The sequence below is a fragment of the Piliocolobus tephrosceles genome, chromosome 4 (genome assembly GCF_002776525.5).
Source record: "Piliocolobus tephrosceles isolate RC106 chromosome 4, ASM277652v3, whole genome shotgun sequence".
NCBI lineage: Eukaryota > Metazoa > Chordata > Mammalia > Primates > Cercopithecidae > Piliocolobus > Piliocolobus tephrosceles.
The window spans coordinates 121,424,207-121,450,073 of record NC_045437.1 but is presented as its reverse complement, the minus strand read 5'-3'; the positions used below and the strand labels follow the sequence as shown (position 1 = coordinate 121,450,073).

Here is a 25,867-nt window from a genome sequence, read left to right as displayed (position 1 = left end):
CAGTACTTTCCACTTCTGTTAGACAGGACCCTATTTCCAGCAATCAGACGTATGAAGATAGTTCCTCTTAGGAACCCAAGTGGATAGGTATAGGGCCCCAAGATCTCTTCCTGGAAATGAATAGGAAAAAATAAGCTATTGATCTCCTCCCTCATTTAAATATTACAGTTCTAAAAAAGGCACTTCTCTGTAAGAGTGAAGTATACTTCTCCCACCTGTCTTCTTGGTTTGATGATTGCATGTATAGTGCTGTACACAGGGCATAGGCAAGGAAAATGGAAGAGGAAGGGTGGATATCATAGAACAGTCCAGTTCATAATGGTCTGTTGGAGAATTCTCAAACTCCCCAGAATCACACTTCCAGACAGTGACAAACAGAGCTCCTCAATACCTTCATACAGAAACACTTTAATCACCCTACACATTAGAAAAAGAGTCCTGAGAAACCAGAAGAGGTTGGAAAGGTATCTTGGAGTTCCAAGAACTCACGAAAAATTAATTCAACCCTCAAAGTCAGCACCAGTAAGGACTGTTCTACGTAACAAAAAGTTCTCAGCTGCATTATTTAAAACATTGCTTTGGACTGACCAAATAATTTCAAAGGCTCCACTCTTTGCATTAGATTTTATTAAAGACGAATGTGCTAAAAGGGTCCTCTCTGTCAAATCCGGTGCCCATCTGCTCTCCCAGGGTTATAATTGAGATCCTTATTACAGTGAGAGCACTTTTGCTTTCAATTTAACCTAAACGTTTTTGTGAGATTTCCCTTCAAAGCCTGATGGAGAACGAGATTAGTGAAATCAGCCCTGTTCTCCCAGGAGCCACTAGCTCCTTTGACTCAGAGACCTTGGAGCTCCCTTATACACTACGGTCACATCAAAGGGGCATTTTGTTGTTTGGTTTGTTACACCAGCATTTGCCAACCCAAGAATCAAGCTGTTTTTTAAGTAGAGGCAAGAGATGGGGGTGCTGGGCTTGGGATTCTGAACAGGTGTGTAACATTTTAAGAAATTGTTATTCAAAAATAAGCTATAAAAACAAGGAAAACTGGAAATGATCTGTCTATTTACAAAAGAGGGCTCACTATGGGCTTCCTTAAAAATCAGCTCCCTAATCTAGTTAATGTTTCGTTATCCATAAAACAAAAGGGTGTTTACTTGCAACATTTTTGGAATACATCAATTATTTATAGAATGAGACATCTTTCGTACTACTACTAATGGCTTCCTTTATTGAATGCCTCCTATTTATGTGACTGTCTCTGTACTGACAGTTTATATAAGTAATCTCATTTACTTCTCAAAACAGCCCTGTAACCTACATATCCGAATCTCATTTTATACTGGAGAAAAAAATGACTTGCCTGAGGTCATACAGCCAGCGCAGAGCTGGGATTCAAAGGCAAAGTCAGTTTTGCTTTGCACTTCACTGTTTAGGTCTTGTTAGTAATGCGATTCAATGGTCATATTCCAAAGCATCATTAATTTGGGCTGGTTGAGACACATTATAGTTTAAATTTGCTAGAAAAGTTTGAATTACAAAATATCCACAGATTACCCACGAGTACACATAATGAGTTGGTAATTTCACTGTTTGATGCAGATCCTTCAGGACTTCCTTCAATGATAAGAATAATTATAAGTCATAACCCCAGTGTATAAAGGCAATAGAAACACCCAACTAAAATGCATGAAAATACTTTGTTCCCTTAAGTTGGTTAAGGATAACTTGATAACTTGCCTATCAAACTCTCTCTTGAAAACACTTTATATGAGATATGTTCAAGGGATCATGAATTTTTGAGTAGCAGGCCTTGACGTGATTATGTTCTGACTTTAATTTCTTTTAAACAAGAGCTCTTTGTATATTTCATTAACCCCTTGGTTTAGCAATAAAGAGAAACAAGAGATTGTGAGAGAAAGCAATGAGTTTCTCCACTCCCCGCTCCAGTTGTCTGAGCAGGAAGAGTGGCTGATTTAAGAGGGAACAGCTATCTCTGCCTTACCAAAGGTAGGCCTTCTAATTAGCAAACAGCAGTGAGAGTCATCTGAACTGGGAGCTCAAGATTGGGATGATGCAGACTCTGGTCAAGTCAACAGTAAGAATGACATAACTATGCCAGAACATGTTAAAAACTGTTCATATCTTCCTTTCCATTCTAGGAAATATTCTGGATCCCAGATCAGAGGAACTTATTCTGATAGCAGCTTATCCTGAGTAGAGAGAAGTAGTAGACAAAGCCTAGAGTGGCCAAATCAATGCACAGAAGCAAGGACACCACCTCACACCCACCAGGATGTCTATGCTAAAAATGAAAAGGACAATATTAAGTGTTGACAAGGATGTGGACCAACTGAAACATGCGTACATTGCTGGTATGAATATAAATGGTGTGGCCATTGTGGAAAACAGTTTGGCAGTTCCTCAGAAAGTTAAATAGAGAATTGCCATGTGACCCAGTAATCCTGCTTCTATGTATATACCCAATACAACTGAAAACATACATGCACATGGAAACTTGTATATCATTGTTCACAGCAGCATTATTCCTGATAGCCAAAAAGTGGAACATGCAATGGAATATTATTCAGCCATAAAAAAAGAAATGAAGTATTGATACATGCTGCATCACAGATGAATCTTGAAAACATGCTAAATGATAGAAGTCAGACATAAAAGGCCACATACTGCAGGATTCCATTTTTATGAAACACCCAGAATAGGCAAATCCATAGAGACAAAAAGTAGATTAGTATGTGCCAGGGGCTGGAGGAAGGGGGAGATGGGGAGCAATTGTTAATGGGTAGCAGATTTCTCTTTGGGGTGATGGGATGCTCTGGAATTAGACAGTGGTGATGGTCACACAACATAGTGCATAGACCAAAAAGCACTGAATGATATAATTTAAGATGGCGAATCTTAATGTTAAATTATATCTCAGGAAAAAAGAAAGGGCCAGGGTTGCTAGAAAGAGAATGTCTCCGAACAGGAGGGCTTCCCCCTTTTAATTCAACTGGCTTGCAGACCCCCGCTCTGTTTCTGGGCCTGGAGAAGGATAGTGCTTATTGCTGCATTTTTTGATCATCAACAACAGTGTAAGCTTCCTTAGCTCCCCACTGCTCATACTTCTCACTCTGAAGCAGCAGCTTTCTGTCCATCACGGGATGAGAACTCCTCCTCTATGGTTCACAGGTTTCTCTGAGACGAGGCAGCACCAGAGATGTGGGGTCACGCTAAGGTTTCATACAAGAACTTCAAGTATTCAGCAGCAGTGGGGGATTGCACAGCTTAAAGGGTTTTAGACCATTTGTGACAGCAACAGAAGATGACAATGCATTCCTGTTGTGCCCTGCTATGCGAAGCAGACCTTAATTTGAGACAGGGATGGGGGTTGGGAAGGGTGACTCCTATAGGCTGGAGCTGCTGGTGAGATGAAAACCCTAAACGTGCAACTCGGGCACAGCTTCACTTGCTACTTCCTCACTGCTCGGCTTTCCCTCACACCTAGAAAATCCTCTGAGTTGCTGCTTCAACAGGCAGCAAAAAAGAACTTCTATTGTTACTTCAAAGACTTTCTCCAAGTGTAGTCCATGCAGAAAAAATAAAAAGAACTGAGATGATGTAGTTTATTTCCTAGAAACATTGGTATTTCGAGACCTGGGTGCACCATCCACATTTTCCAGGGCATTGCCTGACACATTGTAGGTACTCAATAGATGATTTTTACTGAATGAAGGAATGAATGAGTATGTGTATATTGAGTATTTACTATGTGCTAGGTGCTGTACTAAGTTTTTACATCATTATCACATTTTAAAGGCACAGAGGTATACAGTGACTTGCCCAAAGTAAAACAGCTTGTAAACTGCAGACCCAGGAGCCAAACTATAGCAAGCTCTTCCATCCTACAGGAAGCATTCTCTGCCTAATTAAGATGAGTTAGTGGCCTATACTCCATGTTCCTATAGCACCTAGTGGGTCCTCCTATTTTAGCATCCACCGTGTCAAACTGTTAAGTTTGTGCTCACTTTTCATTCATTTCGCCCACTACATTTGGTGAGTGCTTAGACGCAGTAACTGACTGTGTTTTGTGCATTGCTGTATCCCTCGGGATACAACAGGCACAGTACTTAGTATAATAGATCACTCACTATGGACATATTGAACTAATGATTGAATTTATCACTTGATGAGTGCAAGTTACACAGACTGAACAGGGAAGCCAGAGTATGAGAAGGGTTTGATGATGGGCAAAGAAGTAGGAGAGAGTCAATGGAGGGAGACCCCTTCCCTACCCTCAAAAGGCGCCTTATTTTTGTGCGTCGGTATAGGTAAAGAGGTGGTATTGCCTAGAGGGACTGTAACTGGCCAGGAATCACAAAGCAAATTAGGGCGCACCAGGGTCTGACAGTGAAACATCTGTACAGCACATTGTGAGCGCCAGATGAAAGGCATGCATAGAAAAGCAAAGATCACAGCACTATTTTTGCAGAAATGAAACATTCCTAAACTAACACAAGAAGGGAGGTGAGACTCCAGAATCAGATACACTGCAGAAGATATAGATTCCCTTTGACATTGCTTTAAAAGCAAGTCAGTAGCTAAGTAAATAAGAATAAAATGCAAGAGAGAGCAACATTCTCTTTGGATATTTAAAATGTCTCCAGATCCATAATCCTATCCCTACACTTGGAGCAGATCGGAACTGGGAGGTAAACTGCCCATTTAGGAAGGCATGAAGAAAGCCACGAAAGGGTTGAGAATCGCTTTCTCCTTGCTCTGCACCAAAAATACATTCCTTTTGTGTGCTGGAGACTGACTGTTCAGCAGAGAGCAACGGTGTCCCCCAGCCTCCCATAAACGAAGGCTTGCTCTTATCTCTCTATCTTCCTTCATTGCAGAGCATGTTCTTGAGAGTATTATGAGCCCTGTGTGTGTAAAATTAAAATCAAAAGTGATTTCTTCTTGAGATAATGCTTCTCTCCCTTTTCTGCACTCTTCCCCAGCACCCCTCTGCTCCAGAGCCCTCTCTCCAGACCTGGCCCCTACTCAGCAGCTGGGAGCCTGTATCAGACTGCCAACACCACCATTTGCTTTCTATATTCTAGACTCTTGCCACAGGGTGTCTACTCTGGCCACAATAAAGACATACTAATTCTGACATTACTTTTACTGTCAAGTTCATGAATTTAAGGAGGATTCAATTTCTATTTGTAGACTGGAGAAGCAAAAACAAAACCAAAAAAACCCCAGAACAATGCATAGCTGCATAATTTGCTTCCCCACCTGGATGTCCTGCAGATGCCCCCAACTCAACAGGACCAAAAGTGTGCTCAGTGACTCCTCCCCAGCCACCTTCTTGAGCCTCCTCTGGATCCTCCTGCAACTATCCTCCTCATCCTGGTGAACAATGTCCCTCACTTACCCCACCGCTTCAGCTAAAACCCTCATATTCATTTTTCCCTTGACCTCTTCTCCCACTTTCAAATCTGTCTCCAAACTCTGCTGATTTTACAGCTGAAATGCCTTTTGAATCTAACCATTGACCCCATCTCTGCTACCCACTGTCCTAACACAGGCCCTTATTCCCATCTTTATTGGGGTCTCTGCCTTCAGTAGTCTCCAGAGGTCTTCACGGCACACTGGAGGTTCCATCAGGAGACTCCAGGTTCTATCTGAAGACCTAGATGGAACCCACCCTTCCATCTAGCCTTATGTCCATCATCTCCCATGATCATTCCTTCAGTCCAGCTGGGCTGACCAAACTCCCCCAACTACACTGTCACTCTCTGAATAAGTTACGTGCTTTCATTTTGGGGGCCTTCATATACAATGCTGTCTTTTTCCTATATTTGGCTGGGATACTTGTTCCCCTCACTTCCCCAGCTGCTCTTCCCACTGTACTCTGGCAGACCAGGATATAGCTGTAGGTCTATGATGGTCCTCAGCCTGTTTTCCTACAAAGATGCATCATCATGTCCTCTTCCAGGTCCTGAGCAGCTCTAGAGCAGGAACTAGGTGACAGCCATCTCTGTCTCACAGAAACGCAGCATGGAGCCACAAGCATCAGTTAGATGCTTGTGGAAGGACAAAAGCAGGAGGAAGGAGGGGGAAAAAAAAGAGAAAATCAAATGGAAGAAACCATGTCAGACTCTGCTCTGTCACTGCTCTCAAGATCCATTAATTGCCCCCAAACCTCAGTTTGTTTCTTCTGACGTCCCTTGAGTCAAATTCAAGCTAGAAAGGAGAAACTGATGAGGCTGAAAGCATAGGCTTAGCAGCAGACAAGCAAGGTTTGAATACACACTCTCTGATGATGGGTAGTCTTGGATGGCTTCTTGAACCCCTCCAAGCCTCAGATTTCCTCATCCTTATATAGAGAATCATAAGTTCATCTACATAAAGCTGTAATATCTGACCAGTGGGATGAGGTATAAAACATTTTCATAACAAACCAGGCATAACAGAAGCATTCCACAAATGCTAACTTTTGTTATTGTTTGTTATTACCGTTTTTATGACCTTTTACTGAATAGAGTCCTCAAGTTCTAAGATAATCTCCGCCCCGGTGAAGCTGGTAATTTGGCTAGGGTGACAGATCAGGTGTGACAATAAAGAACACGGATTTCCTTAAACCAGCCACAACAGAACTCAGGCATCACTGTCGGCGTAGTCATTCACACAGTAGTTACCTAGTTTGCCTTACAGACTTCTTCCAGTGTTGCTACCAAGTACTCAAAATAGCTTGTCCTTTTTGAGTATAAAAAGCAACATCATACCCGAGTCCCAGCAAAGTAATACACATTAAATGCCACACAGCATTTTTGCCTCGGATAATAATAGCCATATTAAGTTGTTACAGATATTGCCTCTATCTCATCTCTGGAGGTGGTATAGGATTCTTCTAGAACGAATCACAGTCTGGGAAAGCAAACCCAGACCCCTTACACCATTGGTTCAGCTGCTTGGAAAAATTCCCCACTTAATTAAGAGATTGTTCTTAGTTAACCAATGGCGTAAGGGGTCTCCGTTCAAAATACGGAGTTTCAGATTAGGCTAAGCAATGACCAGCCCAGAGCTTTGGGAGAGGCCCCTGGAAGCTGAGAGTGATGCCACAACCAGCATAGTATTGGACATTCAGGGGACGACTGAAAATCCTGGTTGACTGAATAGAAAGAATAGTTGGGCAGTTTCTTTGAGAAAAGTCAATAGCCTGTGAGGGGTGCCAGGGCTACGGCAGGCAGGGCCATTACCTATGTCAGTCAAGACCTATGTCACATGAGCTTTCTGGGGCACATACAAATGTGTAGAGTTGGAAAAAAATACATTGGCCCCAGTGTAGAAAAAATATAAAGTTAAAATTACAAGAAACAAAATAATAATTGTTTCTGTTTTTCTGTATGCTACATCTAATGTGTGATCGAAGTGTAATTCACTATGTTTGACATGGTGGGGGAGGGGACTCCTCCAAAAATAAGAGGTCTCAGGGCTTTGACAGGTGCTAAAGTAACCAGAGGAGGTCCGCAGGAATCAACCTACATATTTACCGGAATTCAGTGTTGCTTTGCTTAACTTTTGTTCTCTTAGGTTATGTTGTTAACGTCTCTCCTGCCCACCTTCCCCCAACACAGCAAACCTACATAAACAAGAAAGACCAACCAGCGACAGCAGTGGAGAACTGGAAAGAATTATCTGAAATGCAGAGAGGCTGTAATTTTTCAAACAGTCAGGAGTAGAACAGCAGAAATTCTCTAGTTTCTTTCCACGACGTGCAGCCTAGGACCCTAGACTCCCTGCAGGATGCTGGGCGGCTTCTAATTGTCTGAAGATTTATTGTAGCGGTAAGGACAAGCGACATTAAGATACATAAACTGGCATTTGGGGTTGACGAATGATAGGCAACACACTTAAATTTGCTAGACAGAAACCTAAACTCTAAAGTGGGTAGAAGAGAAACAAAATACAAGTGTTCTGTAGTTCCCAGGGTAGGTTTGTGGTATTGTTTTTATTTGCTGTTGTTGGCTCTATTTTGGCCAAGAAATGCCACTATAAGCATTTGATCTCTACTAGGGAGGTGCTGGCCTTGTAACATCAGACTTGGACACTGGTTTCTGGGTAGAGTTGAGCCATCTATTTTTTCCTGGCTGCTTCCCCTCCTCCCCATTTCTCCTCTAAGTAAATGAGATAGCTCCAGAGAGATAAAAGAAGAGGTGTGTAGAAAGAGGGGTGCGTTTTCTACAGTCAGCAACAGAGCAGAATAAACACATCAGCAGGCCCTCTGCTGGACCACACTGCCTGATGTGAAGGAGTCTCTCACTGTTCTGCCTACTTAGTGCCCAAACCTAATTAAAGCAGAGTCACTCGACAGTTAGGAATGCAGCACTGTATCTCCTTATGCACAAATCCCCAGCATCTGTGAGCTCTTTCTTGAGAGTGAACCTTGAGTTTTATTTGCCCATTATCAGTCATCCCCATCTTATTTGTCCAAAACAAAATCTCATCTCACTTCCTCTGATGTCACTTTATCCAGTCTATCCACTCATCTATCCCATAATTATCCTATCTGACCAACTTACCCAGAGCAAAGTTGGCCTCTGTTTCTTTGCCACAATTGGGTCTGTGCCCAGAAAACTGGTTCATTCATCAAATATCTATTCAGTGTCCATGGTATGCCAAGCCCTGAGCTAGGTTACTGGAATGTGGTGAGCAGCAAGACCAACACTGTGTCTGCCCTTACGAAATTTATAGTCAAATAAAATGCCAATTAATGTTAGGATTTGTTTAACCACTGCCCCCTTTGAACTGGATACTGCGCAGCCTGTAATAGCACTTTTTTTTTTTTTTTTTTTTTTGGCAACCATATAACACTTCACATTGAGCTTGCTGCCAACTGTAACATGTAGATTTCCTTTCTGACGAGGAGGAATACACATGGAAAGATGCCATAGGTATCACGGCGAGATCCCATTCCCCCTTTCTAGAAATTTCTGTGTACCTGGGACACAATAGGCAGAAATATGCATTGAATGAATTTGTTGGCACTATTTCTTTTATGTTTCACATTTAGATTCAGCAGCATTCCAGCGCTCTGCTGTCTTATGGACCCTGGTTGGTTATCTGACATAACTTCTCTCTTACTGGCTTTTGTTTTATCTGAAAACGTCACTAGCAAACCATCAAGATCTGCATCTAAATAACTGCAAAAAGGAGATGAAAAATTGAAGGTTGGCTGTACCAGGAAGTTCATGTCAACTTCTAAACTTGTTGTCAGAAGCAATAAAAGTAGACTTTGTGGCTCCTTCAGAACCGGAAAGGAAAAGGAAATCAAACATTCAAGGGATCAATTTAGATTCACAAAAAAAAAAAAAGAAAGGAAGGAAAGTGAAAGCCAACCGAATTAACTCTAGTTTGGTTCAAAAATACATTGCCATTTTAAAACATTTCTAGCCTTTTTTTTTCCCCCTCTACAAGATACTGTGAGGCTGTATATAAAAGAGTAAATCAGAGCTGTGGGTGCTGAATCTCGATTCTCATATTTAACTTACCTTCTGCCCAGGAGTGACTCCAAGAAGGAAATGAATTCTCAGTGGGAGACCCTGTAGTTGATTAGCTTTTACCTTCCAGAGAAGATGTCAATCATGTTAATTGAAATCAATAGACAGCTGTTCAGGGGCCCAGGATAATTAAGCAAGTCATAAAGGGTAGACTTAGAGTTCCCTTTAAAAATTAAAAGGGATCCCACTGTTTGCTAACATTTTAAGCCATTTTGGCTACCTAAGACCTATTCTGATTTAAACTCACCGATCACAGAGCAGTCAACTTTTGTATGGGCAAAGAGTTATGCTCATCCTGTGGGAAAGTGGAAAATCCACCCTGCAGAAGTGAGCTTTGAGTTTCCACTGCATTCCAAGGGGAGCCTAAATTTGTGGGTGTTAGGGCTTATGAGCTAGGCTGTTCTACAGCACTGGAGAGAGGGGGAGAGACAGAAAGAAAGGAAGAGAAAGAGTGAAAGAGGGAGAGACAGAGAGAACACTAGCACTGTGGGCTCTCATTCATTTCAAGCTTGCACACCTTCGTGTCCCCTAACCAACCTACAGAATCCATCATCTACAACCCAGGTCTTCCCAGAGGGCAGCACAGAGAAAACTTCACAGGACTAGAAGGAAAGACGATGTACTGAAGGCAAGTTACAATAACTGGACATCCCCAGCCCCCTTCAGAAAGATGCCCCCCCGCCCTGGCCAGAGAACTTCTTTACAGAAATGCATGTGTATTTTTATTTCCCCTTTAAAACTTGAAAGGGAGCTCATATACCCTCATCCCACATTTGGTTAAAGACAGAGAGGGCTCCTTCACCCACATGGCAACATGAAAAGAAAATGAAATTCTGTCCCAAGGCTTATGATTTTTTTTCTTTCTTTTCCTGAGTCAATGAATGCCAGATGTTCTCACAAAACATCTTCGTATCTACAGGACGGCCTGTGAAAGTACTATTTATTATTGCTCAGAGGTCATGAGGCCACAACAGAGTTATAAGAAGGCTGTGGTCACTCTCTGTGTCTCTTATAGTTAGGAATTATTTGTGGCATGAGTCAGAGAGGGCTCTTCTTTCTACATAATTTACTTCCCCAGGGCCAATTAGCTGGGTCAGATTAAGAGCAGAGGTGGTTTTCCCCCTCAGGCAACAGAAAGCTTGTCAAAGTCAGCGAGGCCATGCAAGACTTCCCAACTGTCAGAAGAACAAGAGGGAAGGAGAATGTCAAAAAGAATATGGAGTGTGAGCAGCAGTAAGCCTGTCTGTCAACAATGTGTAACATGTGGTAGGACATATCCTCTTTGGCCTTGTCCCTGACAATGTCTCAGCCCCAATAAGCCATCATTCTGTTGCAGTCCTCTGAGGTTGAACTGGGTTCTAAGTGGAAGGAAGGTGGATTTCACTCCACGCTACCCAAGCTACCTCTCAGACCACTGCTGAAATACTGCATCATCACCTCTGTCTGGTGCCTGCAAATTCAATCGGCCTTTTCCTGGGGAGCACCCACCCTCCCTTGCCCCACTCTGTTTCAAAGGATAGGTGGATGTTGCAGAGAACCACCACCTCCAGGTAAACAGGCTGAAAGGCACCAATGCCCACAGGAAAGTGGGCTGCGTTTGGTCTGGACATCAAAGAGGTTGAGCAATCGGCACCGGATGAACCATGTCAGAACAAGACCTGGGTTATGAGGGCCAAAGAAGAAGGTGTTATACCTGTAGGGTCTGCTGCTTCCTGTGCATGCTAATGCTCTTCTGAAATAAGCTCTGTAGCTAGAGTTGGGAGTTGGACTCCCTTTTCTAAGGATTTCAAACCAAACAAGACACTATTGATTCCAACCTGGCTCCAGAATGAATGAAGGGTCAATAGATTAGGCTGGGAAAACAGGTTTCCTTCCTTTTCCTCCACAAGGAAAACTCTGGTTGGGTCTGTGGCTCTAGCTTTTAAGAGATGAATTGAGTTCAGTCACTTGATTTTCATTTCCGCTTCTGGTCTAAACTTGGAGGAAGCTAATGTTCCCTCTTGCTTTACTCAGGCAGTTGCCTTTTTTTGTTTTGCCATTTCTTCCTCTCTAGGGGAGTTCTTTGGGCTACTAAAATTGCTTTGAATAATGTGCTAAGTATTTGTAGAAAAGAAACAGGGACCTTGGGTTTTGTCTTATATGATGTATTCTACATTTCAATGAATAGTTTCACCCTCCACCGGATTGCACAAACCAAATACATGGGAATCTTTCTAGATTACCCTCTCTCCTTTAAGCATTTACATCTGTTTAGTTTCCACCATTCACTGAATCCAACTCTATTCAACTCTGGAATTCCCCGCCCCCTTCTTTTCATTCACTCCCTGTTACAGGTGAATTATGTCCCCGCCATAATATTATGTTATGGCCCAAAGCCCTGGTTCCTGTGAATATGACCTTATTTCAAAATAGGGAATGGGTACGGTGGCTCATGCCTGTAATCTCAGCACTTTGGGAGGCTGAGGTGTGCAGACCACCTCAGGTCAGTAGTTCAAGACCAGCCTGGCCAACATAGTGAATCCCTATCCCTACTAAAAAAATACAAAAATTAGCCGGGCCTGGTGGTGCACGCCTGTAATCCCAGCTACTCGGGAAGCTGATGCAGGAGAATCGCTTGAACCCGGGAGGCAGAGGTTGCAGTGAGCCAATATAGTGCCACTGTACTCCAGCCTGGTCAACAGAGCGAGACTCTGTCTCAAAAAAAGGAAAAAAATAAAAAGGGTCTATGCAGAAATCAAATTGAGGATATTAGTGTGGGCCTTACTCCAACATGACTGGTGTTCCAATAAGAGGAGGAAAATGTCATATGAAGAGAGAGACACTTAAAAAAAGGTGTCAATGTGAAGATAGAAGCAGAGATTGGGGTGATGCAGCCACAAACCAAAGAATACCGGGGGTGGGCTACCAGAAGCTGGGAGAGGCAAGGAAAGATCCTTCCCTAGAGGCTTTGGAGGGAGCCTGGCCCTGTCCAACCTGGATTTTGGACTTCTATCCTGCAGAACTGTGAGAGAATAGGTTTCCATTGCTTTTAACCACCCAGTTTGTGGTGATTTGTTTCAGCAGCCCTAGGAAACTATTACATCCCTCTTGTCCAGGCCAATCGGGTCTCTTTCTCAAGACCAAAGGTCTCTGTCTCCTTTGTTTTCTCCTCCGATACAACCTCCCCATCATGGCCAAAGTGATCTTCCTGAAACGCAACCCAAAGTCCCTCCCCTTCTTACAAGCTTATAATTGTTTCAAGGTAAAGTCCAAGCTCCTTAATATTACAAAGGCCAGTCCCACTCCAGCCCCTGTCTGCCTCTGCTACAGGGAATCCTTTACTCCAGGCATGCAGAACAACATCTGCCCGGCTCTCCTGGGCTCTGAATATTTGCTTTTCCTGTACTTAGAATACTTCGAGCCCCTGTTTGCCTAACTCCTACACATCCTCCAAGGTTCAGCTCAAGTTCTATCTCCTTTTGAAGGCCTCCCTGATTACCCCTGGCCTACAGGTCCCATTTTCTGAGTACACAATGCACATATTTGTTCTGGTTCTTCCCACATTGAACAGGTATCATGGAATTTTCCAGATCTTGGATTCTTGGAGGTCAGAGGCTGCTCTGTGGCCCCCATGTCTAGCATATGGGCTGGAAAATAGTAGGAAATTTGTAAATTCTTATCGAACAGATGAATTTATAAAAACGAATGACTGGATCACTGGTAAACTTCAATATGGTTGTTGCTCAACTGGCAAAGGAGACCATCAGTTTTGGGGAAAAAAGGAGTAGCCCAGCCAATGAACAAGTTTCATGAGGATGCCAGCCATGAGACATGTGACCCTCTAGGTACCATTGATACAGCTGTGAATAAGACCAAGTCCCTGCTTTCTTGAACTTTCTATTGTAGATTAGAAAGATGGATAGTAATCATGTAAACAAGTATATTTTAGGAGATAGGCGCTAATAGAAATGAAACAGAGTAATGCAAAAGAGAGTGACTGGTTAGGAAAGGCCTATCTGGGAGGTGACATTTGAGATTAGAGTGGAATGATGTGCAAGGTTGAAAGCGGGACACTCAGGCCAAGCTTGAGCAAAGGTCTGGAGGCAGGGACATCTTGACCTATTCAAGTAACAACAAAAAGGCCAGGAAGAGGCCAAGGCTTAGGGAGAGAGTTGGGCAAAGGTATGAAATAAGTTGGAGAAGGCCAGGCACTGTGGCTCACACCTGTAGTCCCAGTACTTTGGGAGGCCGAGGCAGGCAGATCACAGGTCAAGAGATTGAGGCCATCCTGTCCAACATGGTAAAACCCCGTCTCTACTAAAAATACAAAAATTAGTCAGGCATGGTGGCGCACATCTGTAGTCCCAACTATTCGGGAGGCTGAGGCAGGAGAATCATTTGAACCCGGGAGGCGGTGGTTGCAGTGAGCCAAGGTTGCACCACTGCACTCCAGCCTGGTGACAGAGTGAAACTCCATCTCGAAAAAAAAAGAAAAAAGAGAAAGAAAGAAGGAAGTTGGAGAAGTAGACAGTGTTCAAAACAGGGAGGGCTGTGTTGGCCATCATATGAAATTAAGAATTTTATTCTACATACAATGGAAAACAAGAGAAGACAGGCTTGAGTAAGAGGCATAACATGATCTGACTTTGGTTTTCAAAAGACCACCCTGGCTTGTCCTTGAATATAGATTATAGAGGGGCAGAGCAGAGTCTGGGAGGTTGGTTAGGCAGGTTTTGTAGAAGTCCAGGAACAAGCTAAAGGGGCTCAGAGGAGGCAGTGGCGTGGGGGTATTCAATCTTCTCTTCTCAGGTAAAAGCATTATGCAGAAGGGAGGTCTCAGTTGGTTTGGAACCTTTGCTATTGGCAGTCAAACCCTCATTTTTTTCATAAGCTCAGTGGATGAGGACAGGGTGCTGACTTGATTCACAGGCTTTGTGGATTCTTGGCTGGGCAGGTTTTCTAGCAAGAAAAAGTATAGGGTCCAAAAGATTCCTCAATTATTATGCCAGATTTTGTTCCTTCTGCAGTCCATTAAATATATATGTTTATACATACTTACATGCCCATCTGCTGCCTTCCCAAACCACCTTTGCAGAGACCCCAGGCATAACTGATTTGTCTTTTCAATGCACATTGTGGAGTGATTTTGACACCACATTGCCATCAATAGGTTTGACTTACAGATTATTTAGTGCTTATAATGGATCGTTGGCCACCTCCCAGACATTCATAGCTGGGAATCTCTTTAAAAAAAAAGATTAAATGAAGTTCATAGTGACTTCAGCCTTAACTGCTGGCTTCCAGGATTCATGCCTATTTGAGGCAGAATTCCTACTGTTCCTGCAGCTGTGGATTTCATGGCTTCTACTTTATAATCACTTTAAGAGACAAGGGAGCAGATTGGCAGAGCTGACGGTGCCCTGTGGCTGACTTCACAGTCCCGTGGAGGAAAAGAGAGCCCTACCAGGGGAGGTGGCCCAGGGCCACAGAAAGAATACTCCACCAGAGCCCAAACACTCACGTGTTCTTCTTGACTCTGGCCCCCACAAGCTGTGTGACCTTGGTGGGTCTCTTAACCTCTCTGAGCCTCATTTTTCTCAGCTGTAAAGTAAGAAAATGCTATCTGCCTTACCTGTCTCCATAATGACAAGAGCGGGCATGTTGTAAGTGAAATGAATGGTGTCAATATTTTTAAAATATTACCTAATATATTTGACTTTTTCTGGCAAGTAAGATCTTCCCTTATGTCCTATCTGCCATTAAGGCCACATTGAGGTTTGATATTCCAATAAAGGGAAGGGTAGCTCCCACATGTAACCTAGGGAAGTTGAGAAGGAGGGTCTAACATAGTTATAAGTTATCTTAAATGGGAAGGGAAAAACATGCTCTTCTTGTCCACAGGAGAGAAATTCAGAGTGGATGAGACTTAGGGGAGAGGGGAAGATGTCCAGTTTCCCCAAAACCCTGAGCTGAGGTCTGGAAAGATGAGGCATGGAAATGAGAAGAGGCTGTACAAAGTCCCTTTCCTTTTCCGGAAGCTCGCTTTGCCTAGTGGCCTGACACCAGCATGGGGCAGCCAGGTGAGCTCAGAAATGCTGGTATGATGAGGTTAAACAGAGAGAATCCAGAAATCGAATGCAAAAGCAGCGTCTGAAAGTGCCCATAAGCTCCCAGAGGGGGATGTAGAAGGTGGCTAAGAGTAGGGAGTCAGAGGGCCTACTAGAAAGCAGCCATGTGAAGACCTCTCAGTAGAAGCAAAGGAAGGGATAAGCTGGGGTCTGGACACGGCACTGGCAGAATGTAGGTGGAACCCAAGGGCAGAAGGTGGAGTAGGGTTATCCTGACTCCCCACAGCACCAGGAGAAGGGACCACAGGTGCCCTCAGCCATAGGCTGAGGTGAGAAAGGATGCACCAGCACATGATAAGGCTCACACTCCACACTTCACCCTGCCGTGTGGGGCGACCTCTGTGACTTCTTGGTTAGGAAACTGAGGAGTGGCCCTGAAATGCTAAGCATTCACCCCAAAGAGAATATCTAACCCCAAAGAGGCCACTTAAGCAAAAAGACACAGCTTTTTTTTATTGGGAAGGCTTAGAGTTTTCTCCCTTCCCTTTTGGCAGATAGAGGCTTAAGGTCAAGAGGAGATCGGCTACAGAAAATACCGAGCACCCTGGTTGCTTGCCCCAGCGTGTAGTGAGTTATTAAACAGTCAACCTCACCCTGTAAGGTATAAAGCATGGAATTTCCTACAGTGTCAAATGAGACAAGCGCTATTGCAGATGCAGGGACTGCTGTATTCTTGCACGGAAGGTCTTCTCCTCACGTGACTTCTCAAATATTCTGCCGATTAAAATCTACCAACAGACCGCTTCTCCCCGAGCCTTGTGACATCCACTGTGTTAATGCCATGGAGCAAAGTGCAGATGAAAATACCATCACAGCCTTTCTCCCCACTAGCATTCCAACACCGATTCTTTGTCCACCTGCTAGATTACTGTGCTGCTTAGGGTTCCCGGAGAGCCGCCTAACAAGGGAAGCCAGGAAGCTGAGTATGGTTTCCATTGGAAAGGCTAAGTTAGAAAGAAACTAGATCTGAAAGGTAAGAACACAGGTCAAGGAGGCAAGAGCGGCTCAGGACACATTTGAAGGGATATTTGGGAGAAAGTGGGGAACAGGGGCCTGCTGCCTGACATATGAGATATAGAAAAAATTCAGAAAAAGCTTGTTGTGTTTTATGAATGCAATCCTGCACTTTAAGTTTTGAGAAACTGTTTTATATATTAAGATCATGTCACAGTGTCAAAAGCATTCCTTGTGGCTGCTGGTCTGTGGTTCTGTCTGAATGCTTTCCTGTGTGGGGACAGGATGTGAAGCAGTTTGGCTTTCTCTGGATTGTATTCATTTCTAATTCTGTTTCCTACTCTGGATATACCACACCTCGGTGAGTAAGTCCTCTACTTCTCTCTCCTTTGATGAAATCTAAATGGAAGGCTGAGATCAGAAGAAAGAATAAGTTGCCTCAGGTTTGGAAAATGCATCTCTCAGGAGAAGGACTTCCTGCTGCTCCAGAGAGTAGCAAGGAGGAGCATCAGAATATTTCAGGCCAGGAAGCCACCATTTTGGGCACCTTTGCACAGACCAAACATAGCGAGAATGTTGCAGTGTCCAAAGCTAGGGACCCAAATGCTGGAGAGTTTGCCAAGGGAGCTGAGGAGAAGTCCTGAATTCGAGGGTTTATTTTCAAGCATGAGCTCCAAGAACACTTGCTTTCATCCTTGAGCTGGTGCCAAGGGAGTTAATTGCCAGCTCCAGGCATCCTTTGACTTCTTGGTAAAGAGTCACTGTCAGAATCCTCCTGACAAACAGAAACCTGCAATTTCTTTGGCTATGAAGACCAAAAGAGAAGACCACAGAGATGTTATGGAAGACACCAAGTAAAAAAAGGCACTGTCCCTACTCTAGGAGCAAAGTGGAGCAGAGACAGGCAGCTCACCCTTCACACATACTGGAGAATGAGGATACCAACAAAAGCTGCATCCTTTAAGCACCAGGCACTGCCCCAGGCTCTTTGTAAGCCTTGCCCATTCAATCCTACAGCACAGCCTGCCGGGTGGGGGTAGGATCCCCACTTTATCCAGACCTCCAGGCATTTACCTGAGTTGCACTGCCAGAAAGTAGAAGGGCAGTGATTTGAACCCAGTGCTCTTGGTCCCAAAGCCCCTTCTCCATGTCTACACTGCAGAAGCCTCAAACGGGCCTCTTCCAGCCCACACATGTAATTAGCATGCCCAGCACAACATTAAAAACAAATTTTTAAATTGGTTGCCAACATTTTAAAGATGTGAGATTTCACCCTTAAAAACTAAATGTCTGACTTGGCTTAAAATAAAATGAAAAGACCTGAGTCTACCAGTCCCACGTTGCCACGAGGCCCAGCAGGTTGAAGGCTGAGGAGGAGCTGCCCTTTGAAGGGGAACAGATTCCATTTGGCTGGGGCTATGGTCTGAATGTTTAAGTTCTCTTCAAATTCATACATTGAAATTCTAACGCCCGAAGTGATGTGTTAAGAGGCGGGCCCTTTGGGAGATGATTAGGTCCTGAGGGACGGCCTTTTTCAATGAGATTAGTGCCCCTATAAAAAGAGATCCCAGAAAGCCCTTCCATCCTTTTTTGGCCATGTGAGGACAAAGAAGCCAGCCATCTGCAGCCCAGAATAGTGGCCCTCCCCAGAACCTGACCACACTGGCATCCTGATCTGGAACTTCCAGTCTCTAAAACTGTTTGAAATAAGCCAGGCACAGTGGCTCATGCCTGTAATCCCAGCGCTTTGGGAGGCCAAGGCCGGTGGATCATCTGAGGTCAGGAGTTCAAAACCGGTCTGGCCAACACGGTGAAAACCCGTCTCTACTAAAAATGCAAAAATTAGCCAGCTGTGGTGGCACGCACACCTGTAGTCCCAGCTACTCAAGACACTGAAGCACGAGAATCTCTTGAACCCGGGAGGCAGAGATTGCAGTGAGCTGAGATCGCGCCATTGCACTCTAGCCTGGGCGAAAAAGCAAGACTCTGACAAAAAAACAAAAAAGCAAACAAAAACCCAAAAACAACAACAACAACAAAACTGTGAGAAGTAAATTTTGTTGTTTATAAACCATCCAGTCTATATCAGTCCAAATGGACTAAGACAGCCACTTCAGTCACTCAGGTTACCTGCACAGCACTGTGGGCATATGAGTTTTCTAGTCGTGTGTGTTGCTTTGTGTCACCACTTCCCTGGAGATGAGCTGCAACTGGGATGTGAGCGTCATTAGCTGGGAGTCTGCATAGGTTCTGTGTCTCCTCTTGTCTATTGCACCATGTGACACAGGGTTGGCCCCTGCTCCTGGGTGAATTTCAGCCTGAGGCTGATTACCAGGAGCAGAGCTCAGGCAGAGAAGTTCTATGAACAACAGGACAAGAGAGTGCTCATTGGGTTGTGTGGAGCAGTGTCCATAGCGGGTCTGAGTCCACTTGGAGCCGGATTTAGAAAAATGAATGGCTATCCAAGTGCCTCTGGGAAAATCATGGCCCCTCTAGCTGTCTGCTCATGCTGAATCTCTTTCCCAGCCTAAATGGAACCTTTAGTGGCATCCACAGGGGCTGTGGGGTCAGAGTCAACAGGACTCAAGTTCTGCGCAGTTGCTTCCTAAGCTGGGTGTTTTTGAGTGACTTTGTCACCTCCCCGCACCCCGGTTTCCTTATTGCAAAGTATGAATATAAAGAGCATCTACCTTGTTGGGATGCTGTGGGTATTCAGTGAAATAATCTACTAGCATGGTTCTAGAATAAATATTTCATAAACAGAAGCAATATTTATATTTTCCCATGAATGTTTTCTTCCTGACTGACTTAGAGGGATTTTCAACTTAGCCAGGGTAGAAAATAACCCTTTACTATGGTGTCACTGGGGTCTCTTCAGCAGTTTGGTCCAAAGAGCCAGGGAGAGTAAAGCTCTGACTGATGTCTCTATGTGCTAGAAGATGCTGTGTGGGTGGCTGGATGTTGACTAGAGGCCTTTCCTGGACCAGAACCCAGGTTTGCTTGCCCCTCAGGTCTGTATTCACTCTTCATAATTCTCCCCTCAATCAGCCACAACTATGAATGCTATTCTTAGGCAGAGGCCCAATACCCACACCTCGGCTCCCTACTATCTGCCCATGGTTCTGATCGCAGAGCATCTTCTTACCACCCAAAGTAAGGACTGGGGGAGAGACACACCTGCGTGGCACCTAATCCCTGGCCCATCTCTACTTGACCTTACTACAAGGGCTCTAACTGAGCCATGCCCAGGATGCAGGGAAGGTCCAGGCTGGCTTTGTTTCTGTTGTATAAGCCATGCATGACACAGCGCAAGGATGCATGAGGGCCTGGACTAGGACAACAATGAAGCCAGCGTCACTGGGATGCTTCCGGCCCTTCCTGGGAAAATGCTGAATCATCATTCATCTCAGGTCATGATGGATACCCTGAGAGACAACGCCCTCCCCTCCAGCCAAGGTGAAGATCACGATGATAGAATCATTCCCCATCCCGCTTCCTCCCCTCTGGGGCCAGAAAGGGAACCAGAGAGACTGAGTCTATCCCACTGCCTTGGGGATAGTTAGAATTTACATCACTCCAGAAAGAACTCCAGACAGTTAATTGGACAGACATTCACCACTCACCCTTCTAAGTAGAATCTCTAGTGACATAAGATAAACCTACCGCATTTGTTTAGTGCTTATTAAGGCTTTGGGTGCCACATGAATGCTACACGGACACCTAGGAATAGACCTGGGAACTACTTAACCCTTCTCCTTACCTTCATAGCGTAAAGATCATTCACCGTCTTTGAGTCCCCGCCTTGGCCCTACCCTAGAAGGCCTGGCCTCTGCCTTCTTCTCTGATTTTATCTGCCTACTTCCTCTGTCCTCACTCACTGTGCTCCAGTCGCCTTTCTGTCCCTTTCACTTTCCAAGCCTGTCCTGTCTTCTTGCTCCTGTCATTAGATACTAGTGTATCATCCTATTGCATTGTCTTCCTATTTTACACTTTCTGGAACCTGTTTCATTTACTCATGTGTTTGGTTTAGTATGGTCTCTCTCTCCTCAAAACAGTGTAAATTCCGTAAGAGCACAGATTCTGTCTGTTAGGTTTCTTTACCCATGAGTCCCCCTGGCTCAGAGTTGGGCCCAGTAAGTTGTTGTGACCATCATTCCCCGCTTCATGTTCCTTCCCTGCCTTTCCCATGTGGAGAAATTCTCCAAGTAGTTGGGGAAGAAAAAGACCTTTAACCAAGAATGGCAGGAATGTCCAGGAAGGTGAACAGCACCAGCAAGAGGCTGTGTGTGTATGTGCAGGTGTGCATAAACCTGCTCAAAATCAAGCCTTTTCTAAGATGTTTCTCACATTTTGTAATAGAAACTTTTCTTGTTTGAACTGTTTTTGAAATGTACCTGTTGCTACATTCGGTATATTTGTTCTGCCAAGCTTAGCCATGAAGCTTGGATAAATTAGCACGTTGTCAGCTGTAAAGACCTAGAGGGACAAAGTTTGTGATCGTAAATGTCAACTGAGCCCCTGTGCCAGCCCTGCACAGAGGGCCACAACTGGCCTTAATGCCAGGTGCATTACTGTCAGTGCCTGATTCAGGGCAGATTTTGAGGGTCAGTCCTGAATTCGTCAGTTATTTGCTTTGATCGCCTCTTACAGGCTTGCCCCTTGATGGCCATGAGACCCAGCACTGGAAGGAGGGGCTGGAGGCTTCCTTCCTGCCAGGACCAGATGATCCCATTCAGCATTCCTTCTCTTACATATCTCTATTCCTTTAGTCCTTCCCGCATTCCCCCGATTCTCTTGTGGCTGACAGGAAGGGTAGGGACAGATTTCCTGGAACCGAGGCTCCCAAGCCCTGCTGCTTTCTGACCGGCCTCGTGGGCACGCCCCTCTGGTCTTTACACCCTGCTGGGGATTACTTGCTCCACAATCTGTTCCACCTGTGGCCACAATTGACTTCCTCCCGTGTGCGTGCGTGAGAAACAGGGAGATCCTAGTGAAAGTTTTATGTGTGTGATGCGGATACCATAAATCAGGACCCTGGCAGTATTTAAATCTGTGAAATGTAAAGGGAATTTAAATAACAAGTCAGCCACACAGGCAGGTGGCCCCTGAAGCTCCGGAATGTTCATCTCGCGCTAACAGCTTGCACATTTATATTATGGTACGAGAAGCACTGAGCAGAAGGAGTGGAAGGTGTTAACAACTACTGCAAAATATTTCTTTAAGGATACATTTCCTCCATTTCCTCTCAACATAAATTCTGACAACACAAATGCCGTATTTATGCATGAAATCATGTATCTGGGAGGACTGCTTTTAATTTATAGAATGATTTGAAAAAGCAGTACTTTAATCTATACCGGGAGTAGCTGGTTAATATGATGTAATTAGCAGGGTAAATTATTTTCATAAGGGAAGGGCTTAAGGCCTGAAACCAGTCCATTACAAATGAACACCTTTCCATTCTGCTTGGTGCCAGAAAATTGGATTCTGTTGCTTTCCTTTAAACAGATAAACAGATGCTCTTTCTGGGATTATTAAAACCCTGTGACCCACCTCTGACTTCCTGAGAGGACTCTAACTGAGGTAGGGAGGGGAGGCAGAGGGACAGAACAAACATTCTTTGCCTGCTTGAAGAATTCTTGGCTCCGAGCCACTGCCTCTTAATTCTTTGGGTGGCTGAAATGGAAACTTGTCTTCTCTGATTTAGTCCAATAAAAGCAATGGCGGTCACATTGCTGAATGCCCACTATGTGTGAGGCCCTATAATATGCCGGGATTTTTAGATATGATCTTATTTGCCACTCACAAGACCCAGCATGAGTAGTGTCCTTTTTCTTTCTTCCTTACAGAGATGGAAACTGAGGCCAGGGATGTAAAATGACTTGTTTTAGGTTACATAGCTGGAAAGTAACCGAGTCAAAATTTGAACCCAGGTTCTTCTGCTGCCAAATCTCACACACTTCACATGCAATGACTGGCTGTATGATGAGTGTTACCGCTTCCCATGCTGTAAGTCTCCTGTGACTGCAGCTACAAGAAAGGTCAGTCTGGCTCTTCTCTGCGCATCTTCTGTCCTGAGACACCAGATTTCCTTCAGTATTGATTCAATTCTAGGAGCACTATGTTCTAGGGATTTGCTGTTGATGAACCCTTTTGAATATTTCATATAGACTCCCAGAACATTATACCTACGAGGGACCAAAGAGATTTTCCAGCCCAACCTCCTCATTTTAATGAAAGGGAAATAAGAGCTTCAGCGACTGTTCCCTGGCAATTTTGAAACTAGAACCCAGCCTAATTGCTTACCTTGACACAAAGAGTTTTGACCTTTCATTCCCACTATTTAATTTTATCCTCAAAACTTTGCCTTTGAGGAAGGTATGGAAATTATTAGTATGGTCCTTGAAGAACCAGAAGCACAGAGGAGCCAAGTTCACATGGTTAAACAGTCATATGTCATACTAGCGGAAAAGCGCAAAGTGAAACCTGCAGATACCACCTAAAATGCTCAGAGGAGTCCTTAGAGAATCTTAGATGTGCATATAAAGTAAGACTAGTGCCCTTTTCAAACCTGCTTCACACACAGTCACTGCTGCCCTCCAACTATCTGATGAACATTCAGTATCCGTCTTGGTGGCAGCTACTGTCTAGGGTATCACACAACGTGCTAGAATAAAAAAATGATAGAAGAAATATTCCCTATGTGATGCCACATGGATAATATGGAAGCCATCACAAGGAGCAGGGCTCAAAGTCCATGTCAAAGTCCTTGTAAATCCATTCCCCTCCACTTGGGCAGCCCCTCTGAAGTGTTTGTAGAGTTGAGCCCATGTCCTGGTGTCCCCAGAAGTTCTACACTTGTGTCACCGGGGAATGAATGGGAGGAGCCTGGCCACCAAGGCAATCCTCTTTTGAACTTGACCTTTGTTTTCCTCACATCAGACACCCTGCTCATTGCTAAGGAATGTGAAGGCCCTGTCACCCTCCCAAAGGCATCCCTGGGTCCTGGGAGCACTGCTATTCCCATGCCACTGTGAGGCAAGGAGGGCAGGATCTCTGCAAATCCCCCAAGATAGCCCATTCCATAGGAGCTGGAAGGCTTCTTCCCAACATAGTGTGCACCCCTGCTCCTTGGTCCCTTCAGCAAAGAGGGAGGAATAGAGCGTGAGGGAGACCCTTATGATTCCATCAAGGCTACTCCAATTAGATATCACACATATAGTCTCTTAAATGATAATGGTATCTCTTAATGGCTGCCATCCTTGTGCCAGGCACTATGTTTTATGAACTTTATCACATTTATTACTAGCAAAAAGTGTGCAAGGCAGGTGTCATCCCAGTTGACAGATGAGGAAACTGAGGCTCAGAGAGGTGCAGTAACCTGGCCCAAGCTCACAAAGCTAGTAAATGGCAAAGCCGGGACTCAAACACAGTCTAACTATAATAATGCAAATAAAACCATAGCTGGCATTGAAATTTAAAAACGATTTTTCAGCAGTTTGGAATTTTTTAAATTATATTCTGACTGCAATGATACCACTGCAGTGCTACCATTACACTTCTCCAGTCCCAAGCCCAGGGTCAATCCTATCTTCCCCATTACTATGAGGTCATACAGACAATAAGTGGGGAAAAATTAGTTTTGGTAAAGTAGGACCATCTGAATCCTTCAAAAGATAATCACACCAAAATTCACATCACAGCCCAAAATGGGCAAAGAACAAGAGGAGGCAATCTGCAAAATAAGAAATTCAAATGGCCAACATATGCATGAAAAAACATTCAACTTGCATGACTGAAAAAAGTGCAAATTAAATCAACTACCATTCCCTGTGCCCTGAAACCTAGAAAAAAATTAATAACAACAATAATTCCCACTGTTGGACAACATATGAAGAAGTAATCAATCCTCATACACTGCTAGTGGAAGTTTACTTTGCTCCATCTTTCTAGAAGGCAATTTGGTACTACATAGCAAAAACATTAACATTCCCCACTCCCTTTGACTGGCATGTAAAATTTTCACCCAAGGAAATAATCATGGTATACTCAAATATTTTTTAAAAAGGATATTAATCGAAATGTTGCTTATAATACAAGACTTAAAATCATCTAAATGTCCAACAAAAGGCAGAGATTAATAAATTATGGTACATTTATATAATGACCTACTTGGCTGAACTTAAAAAAGGATTTTGTGGAAGACAATTTAATGAAAGACAATTTAATGACATGGAAAAACATTCATGATATATTGCTAAGGCAACACCATGATCCTTTTCCTGGAAAAAAAAAAGAAAGAAAGAAAGAAAAAGAAATACATGCCTAAAGACAAGAAGAACAAACACACAATATTGATAGTAAAACTAATTGTGGTGATTATTCTCTTCCTGTTAGGCATTTTCAAAAAATTCCACCATGACATCTTTGTTTATGAAACATCTATATTCTTAAAAAGGCAAAGAATGACAGATGAATAGGCCAGGTGCGATGGCTCACGCCTGTAATCCCAGCACTTTGGGAGGCAGAGGTAGGCGGATCACCTGAGGTCAGGAGTTTGAGACCAGCCTGGCCAACATGTTAAAACCCTGTCTCTACTAAAAATACAAAAAACTAGACAGGCACGGTGGCACACACCTGTAGTCCCAGCTACTCGGGAAGCTGAGGCAGGAGAATTGCTTGAACCCGGGAAGCAGAAGTTGCAGTGAGCAGATATCACGCCCTTGCATTCCAGCCTGGGCGTCTCAGCGAGACTCCACCTCATAAAAACAAAACAAAACAACAAAAAAGAATGAAGAATAATTACCCCATATAGGCGGTGGGGTTCCTGGGACAATCCATCCACCCCTGTGCCTCTGTGGCAAAAGGCTGGGGGGCTGAGAAGTGGATGCTACAAGTTGGAATTCTCAGTCCAATGCTCATGTTGCGGAACCTCTGAATGAGCCTTTTGCAGCTCATAAACCTCCTGCTACTTGGGCATCCTGACTTATGCCTTGACTAGTGACCTAAAGATCATTGGGGAGATATTCCAGTTGGGTTAGAATTTGAGACATCAGAGGAGTGAAATGGAGGGTGTTTCAAGCAGCACCACACACACCATCAAGACACAGGCTCCAATAGCTGGCACTTTCTGTCCCTTGCGCCTTTGTATGTCTGCAGGCTTCCCAGCCTCCAACTCAAAATAGCTGCTCTGCTATGCACTGCAGAGAAAGAGACAGGCTTAGGCCAGCGGCTGCTAACACTCAGGGCATC

At 44.1% G+C, this 25,867-nt stretch overlaps 1 protein-coding gene across 5 annotated transcripts in view; it reads right to left on the bottom strand.

Moving 5' to 3' along the window:
• SLIT3 (slit guidance ligand 3) overlaps positions 1-25,867 on the bottom strand; it is a 630,484-nt gene that overhangs the window by 370,907 nt on the left and 233,710 nt on the right. The window lies entirely within an intron of this gene.